Source organism: Panthera pardus, unplaced genomic scaffold, assembly GCF_024362965.1.
Source record: "Panthera pardus isolate Hobbes unplaced genomic scaffold, ASM2436296v1 HiC_scaffold_20, whole genome shotgun sequence".
Taxonomy (NCBI): domain Eukaryota; kingdom Metazoa; phylum Chordata; class Mammalia; order Carnivora; family Felidae; genus Panthera; species Panthera pardus.
Window position 1 is genome coordinate 66,054,795 of NW_026526766.1, and position 6,000 is coordinate 66,060,794.

General features: G+C 48.0%; 1 protein-coding gene across 5 annotated transcripts in view; it reads right to left on the reverse strand.

Annotated features, from left to right (window-relative positions):
* The window catches only part of ABCA1 (ATP binding cassette subfamily A member 1), a 135,786-nt gene extending 133,055 nt beyond the window's left edge, over positions 1 to 2,731 (reverse strand). For 3 of the 5 annotated variants that reach the window (XR_008424289.1, XR_008424288.1, XM_053908143.1), the window contains exon 1: positions 2,453 to 2,714. The gene's annotated coding sequence lies outside the window, so the exon portion shown is untranslated. Of the gene's footprint in view, positions 1 to 2,452 lie in introns of all 5 variants that reach the window. The other 2 variants (XM_053908144.1, XM_053908145.1) reach the window with 2 other exon arrangements.
* Between the last annotated feature and the right edge of the window lie 3,269 nt (positions 2,732 to 6,000).

A 6,000-nucleotide genomic window follows, 5' to 3' on the forward strand; every position in this document is an offset into this window, starting at 1 on the left:
AGGTAAATACCTACAGAAGGTAATTAAAAACAAAAACAGAAAACAAAAAACTGTGTTGCTGAGTTTCATTCATTTTTAATAATGTAAGCACTGAGACTTCCTACAGTGGAAGTTGAAAACAGCCAAGTCCTAATTATCCTTTTTCAATCCTAGACTGACCATTATCTCATATGAACTGTAAATATGCCCTAAGTCAAAGATGTGTCCATCAGAGGCCTCTATTTCAATGTAAACTGAAATATTTATGACTTGAGATCTCAAATGCTCAGGAGGAGGGCCGCCACACATTTCACAGGTGTCCCCTCCAAAATCAAGATATGTTGTTCTAGAACATGAGGCTTGTCCTTGCAAGGGAATTACTCTTACTAGAATAGCAATTCTTTGTCTCTTAAATGGACTGTGGTACTCATTAAGCGTGGTCACTCTGATCCTACTGCTTTCTTTCAAGTAGATACCAATTTGCTCTGCGTGACCAACAGTTGTTTTTTTTTTTTTTTTAAACTCTCTATCATGAATTATTTGCTTTATAGGAGCAGTTAGGGAAGAGGCTGACAATGGAAACTTTGTACTTATAAATCATTATACTATCTGAAGAGGTTCTACCCCAGAACATTCTCCATTGCTTTCACACTTTCTTTGATTTGGGAGAAGTGTCTTCAGGGCATGATTCAAACAACAGAAAGCCTTCATTATTTTTGTGGTAGGTATGAGAAAAATGGGCCGAAATAAAAGGGGAGATGAGAAATGAGGGACTGTCTGAAAAGCTCTGTCTGAAAAGAAGATCAAAACTTAGGTTTGGGTCCCAAACCATTGTTAAAACAACCAGTAAAACTGCTTTTGAACTTGGAAAATTTGGTAAGGTGTCCTTTGGGGGAGGCGGGGAGGGAGACTGGGCCTTAAAAAGTGACTTGCTGATTTTCATCACCAAGTAACTTTTAAAATATCAAATTAGTCCTCTTTTATTTGTCCTCTTTTATGTAAATGTATATACCACCCATTCACTTTGTGAGGTGTCACTAAATAATACTCGGATTTTAAAAGCTGACGGTATCAATGCTGCAAAAGACAAGAGCCAATTACTTCCAGTGTCAGACGCTTCTCTCTCTATCCTTCTCTCTCTCTCTCTCTCTCTCTCTCTCTCTCACACACACACACACACACACACACACACACACACCTTGTTTATTTCCTTCTATAAGATAAATGCTGAAAAAGAGACACCTACACACAACCATGAAACCGACCCACGCCAAGAACCTTCGCCGGTAACAAAGGTCTGGGAATCGGGAAACATTCTGATAAAAAAAACAACCAGACGGCCTTTTCGCCTGCTCTCCCGGGATTCCTCCCAGTCTGCAACCACCCGTCTTCACCGGATCTTAGTCGGAACCGGCAAACCATAACGCTTTGTGAAGCCCGAGCCCCCTCCCGCCAACGGGTTGATTCCCAGGCCAGTCGGCCAGGAGGCGCTGCACCATTGCCCCCAGGCCACGGGCGGCCCAAGCGCAGCCCACCCTCCCCCACCGCGGAGCCCAGCCCCGCGGCGGAGCATGGAGTTCTGCGCCGCCCTCCGGGGTTACTCCCGGTCATTCCGCGGCACCATCTCGCCCCAGCTTCCCCATCCGTGCCCTGCCTGAGGCAGCCCCGAGAGACTGAACTGCAAAGGGCAGGAAGGATGGGGGCGGGGAGAATGGGCACATCACCTCCAGGTTTCCTCCGGCTCTTCTTCTAAGTCTTTCGAGTTTAAAAAAACAAAACAAAACCGCGTCCCCCCCCCCACCCGCTGCGCCAGGCACACCAGCTGGGGTGCGCAAACGAAGGCCAGAAGCAGGACCCCCGGGGTCAATCAAAGCCTCCGAGGCCTCAAGTTGATCAGTAGCGCTACAGACCCCATTTGGGACACCACCCAGCCGAGTTCTTGGGGAACAAGAACGCGCCGCTCCAGTCCGGGGGCGCACGGGGCGGATCCCCAGATCAGAGCCCAACTCAGACCAGCTCCTTCAAGAACGGAGCGGGGACTCAGTGCTGGCATTTGTCCCGGTGGGCGCCGGCCGACCCACAAACAGGTTTCCAGCCGGCTCAGGCTCTTCAGAACAAAGAGAAGCGCTGGGTGCTGAGACTACTCTCCACCCCCCGCTCCCTCCGCCCCGGCAGCGGCGCCCCCAGCCCAACCAGAACCCTCCATCCCACTGCGCCCGCGGTACTGCGCCCGGGTCTCCACGCCCGGAGATGCTTCCCCGGCTCCATCGCCGGGCGAACCCCGTGCGCAGTAGCGCCGCGTCTTCGGGTAGCCAGAGCTTGTCCTAGGACGTCCTCTCCATTTACGCCGCCCCCGCTCCATTTGGGTTGCAAGAAGTGGGGTTCAGACTGGTCCCCGAAACTCAGCGCCTCCCAGAGCCTCTTCCGCCCCGAAACAAAACAATAACGCCCAGGTTACTGGAGAACCTCTTACCTGTTTTCCACTTTTGTGTGTGCGTCTTTTCCCCCACCCCTTGAAAAACCCTTCCGGAGAAGGGAAAAGGGGGAAAAAAGAGGAGCAAAGCGCCCCGAAAAATTGGTTCTGGCAGCGCCGGTCCAGCGGCGCCCCCCCTGCCCTGCCCACCTGCGCCCGAGGAGAGAGGTGTCCTCTGGGCTCAGCGGATCCCGGCGCCACTCACTCTCCCTCGGAATTACCGGGGTTTTGCCGCGACTAGTTCCTTTTATAGATTCGGCTGCGCTGAGCGCCAGGGTTACTATCGGTCAAAGCCTGTTCTCTCCCTCCTTCCCCGCCCCCTTCCCCGGCCTCTGTTTAGGTAGTTCAGTCACTCAGCAGAAAGCACGTGGAGCCGCGCCCCGCCCCTTAAACGGGCGACGTCCTGCGGCTCTCTGCACGCCTGGGGGCCGAGGGCGGGAGGTGGGAGTTGCTGCGGGCCTAGCAGGTCCTGGGTGGGCGCCCCCTGCCCGGTCCGGGCCTGCCAGCCTAGGACGAGAAGGAATCGTGGGGCCTGCGGCTGAGCCAGAGATGGTCTCTTCCACGTTCTCAGCGGCAAATAGCACTAGTGGAAATCGCTTTCTCTCAACTCCTGCTTTCAGCATTTTTTTCCCTTTGTTACTTTACCCAGTCAGAGGGATTGGGGGCTGCAACCCCTCAGAACAGCATCCCCTAGCCTTTCCTTTCAAATGCCCGGGGTGTGGGAGAAGATGGACAGTCCTCTGGCTAATTAGCAGTTTTTGTTTTCCACCACAAACCCTGACTTTGGTATTCAATAGGCGACTTATTTATTGCCTTTGGGATTCCCCCGCCTGTGCCTCCCAGGTTCTGGGAGGGCCAATGAAACGCCTATTGCTCCTTCTTTTCGCAAACTGGGGGAGGTGGGAAGCCACAAAAAAAAAAAAAACCAAAAACAAAAAAAAAAAAACAGTCCCCTTTTAATTTTCATTATAATGGTCAGAGTCCCAGTGATAAATACACGGGACTTGTATTTTGGTTTCTACAGATTTGCAAAGTGCAGCCAGAGAATCGCAGTTGTGTGAAATTATATAACCATTCCAGTTCAACTTCCTCCTCTGGCTTCTGCTTTGACAATCAGAAGCAAGACCACCCATAACATTTGGGGGACAGAGGCAACAGTACAAATGGAGGTCCACATACTTTGTGTACATATTTAAGTCATAAATCAACCCAACAAACTATAAAATAAAGGTCTCCTACCTGGAAGCAACCTGGAAGGGTAGGTTCACATTCGAACTCCTCACAGTTTGACCTGAGTTTTGTCAAGAATGTGGTAGAGTGGGACAGGGGACCCCCAATCCCTTTTTCTCTCTTCCCCACCCCCAACTCTATCATATTCCAGAAAAACCTTCAGTGTGTGCATGTGGACCTCAGCTGCACATGCCCCCTCCACACTATACCACACTATGCTACAGTCAGGCCACAACTTGGGCAGGTCCACGCATCAGTGGTTCTGTTAACACTAGGAACAGATCCAGTGAGGAGGCCCACGCAGGCCCTGGACGTGCACTTAGGGGCCCTATGGCAAGGAATTCTTGGGTCCCAGGTATTTATAATTCCAGTGGCATGGACACCTTGACCCTGTGGACTGCTCACCCTTTAGGAAGGGTTGAAGTTTGAGAAGGGCCAGAACCACACCTTCTGAAGCCCAAGGCCCAGGAGCATCTTGCCTTAGTTCAAGGGATAACCCTGGCTAAGAGACTAGGTTCTGGGTCAAATTTGGCTTGAGCACATGATGTGCAACTTTCTGACTCCATTTCTTCATCTGTAAAATAAAGAGAATATGTATGCTCTCTCTGCCTCACAGGGGTTTTCTGAAAGTGAATTTTGTTCATTTGACTCCCTTGAAAGAATGGCACTCTAAACAAAGAGGGTATTATTAGCTGACTATTAATGTCATTTTCAGATACCAGCCATGGCCTATTAGGTTTTTCCCATGCCAAACTTGTAAAACTCCAGGTCTCATAAAGAGTTAAAAGTAATCTCTCTGACCCTCTAGATATAAAGGAAAGCTCCTGGAGGAGGTGATGCCATTCCAAGTATGATCAGGTGAGTGGTTAGGTCTCCCTGACTGCCCATTTCCTGCCTCACCCCCCACCCTCCACCCACTTATCACTGTGCTTAAAATCCCACCACCAAAATCATTGTTTTTGGAATTTTGAAGGCTAGGGTTCCCAAAAGAATCCCTATTAAAGTAATACTTTAGATTGTTCTACTGGGGTATGAATGACAATAAATCCCACACAAGACAAAGATAGGATGCTGGAGAAAGGAGATGAGACCAAGAAGAAGAAAAGCCTCAGAGAGAAGACAGTCATCGATTTTAAATTAAATACATCAGTCTATGGCTCCGACACCAAACGTGATCATTTTTAACGAAGAACAACTTGTGGAGTCAAGAATCTGCTCACCCCTGCGATGAATACATGAACACACTGTAATGGTTGAAGCATGTTTATTAGTCTTGTTGATTTCTACCAATAAAAGATCCCGAGCCCCCAAAGAGGCTAAATGATTTAGCCAGATGACATAAGAATGTAGGTCTGCTGACATCAAGCCCATACTTTACAAGTGTCATAGGTTCATATGACAAAAATATTGAATTCAAAAAGTGAGAGTGTAAAAGAATGTGTCCTTTGACAAAGTCTGCAAATGTGAATCCTCTCCCTTGAATATTGTGGGTTGATTTGTTCCTCGGTATGCTTCAGGGAGCTTTTCTCCAACTCTTCTGCTTCCTGCTAACACCAACATCAAAACTCAAGTCCCCACCTGAGGTGACCCTTTCCAAATATTGTAGGAAGGCCCTTCTTTGTTGCTGTTGCTCCAGAGAAGCTGATTCTGTAAATGCCGCCCAGGTGGCTTGAAGTTCTATTCTGAGATCACCCTGGCATCTTCTAATTACAGACTTGCCCTTCAGGCAGCTGTGGCCTTGGAGACCCTGCTAGAGGTCAGGGAGCTACAGAGAAGCTCACTTTTATCACTCTATTGAGACTTTTGAGTTAGGGATTACCTAAAAGGCTTTGCTTCGATGTTGCTTTGATGTCTAATATCTATTAACCGGTCTACGTAAATGTACATGTACACAGTGTTTAAAATATAAATGATTTTCACTACACATGTGTTTGGGTTGGTATGCACACTCTTTGGTTTCCTTGGGAAGCTCTGAAAAAATAGAGTATCAGAGGAAGCCAGTGAAGAATAAAAAATAAAGTATTCTAAAAACAACTTTTCAGGCTGAATGTACTACAATTAAGACCTAATAGCTGGGTTTTTTTAGAATTCCTGGAGAATAAGAGGTGCCTCAAAGTTAAGGGGAAAATATAGGTAATTATTTTTTCACTTAAGGAGGAATAAAAGGACCTACAGTTCATAACTGAGTCAGTTTCATTCCAATACACAGACACAAACAAATTATCAAGCAATCAATATTCAAATTTAAAAAAAATACAAGGAGGGGCGCCTGGGTGGCTCAGTCGGTTAAGCATCCGACTTCAGCTCAGGTCATGATC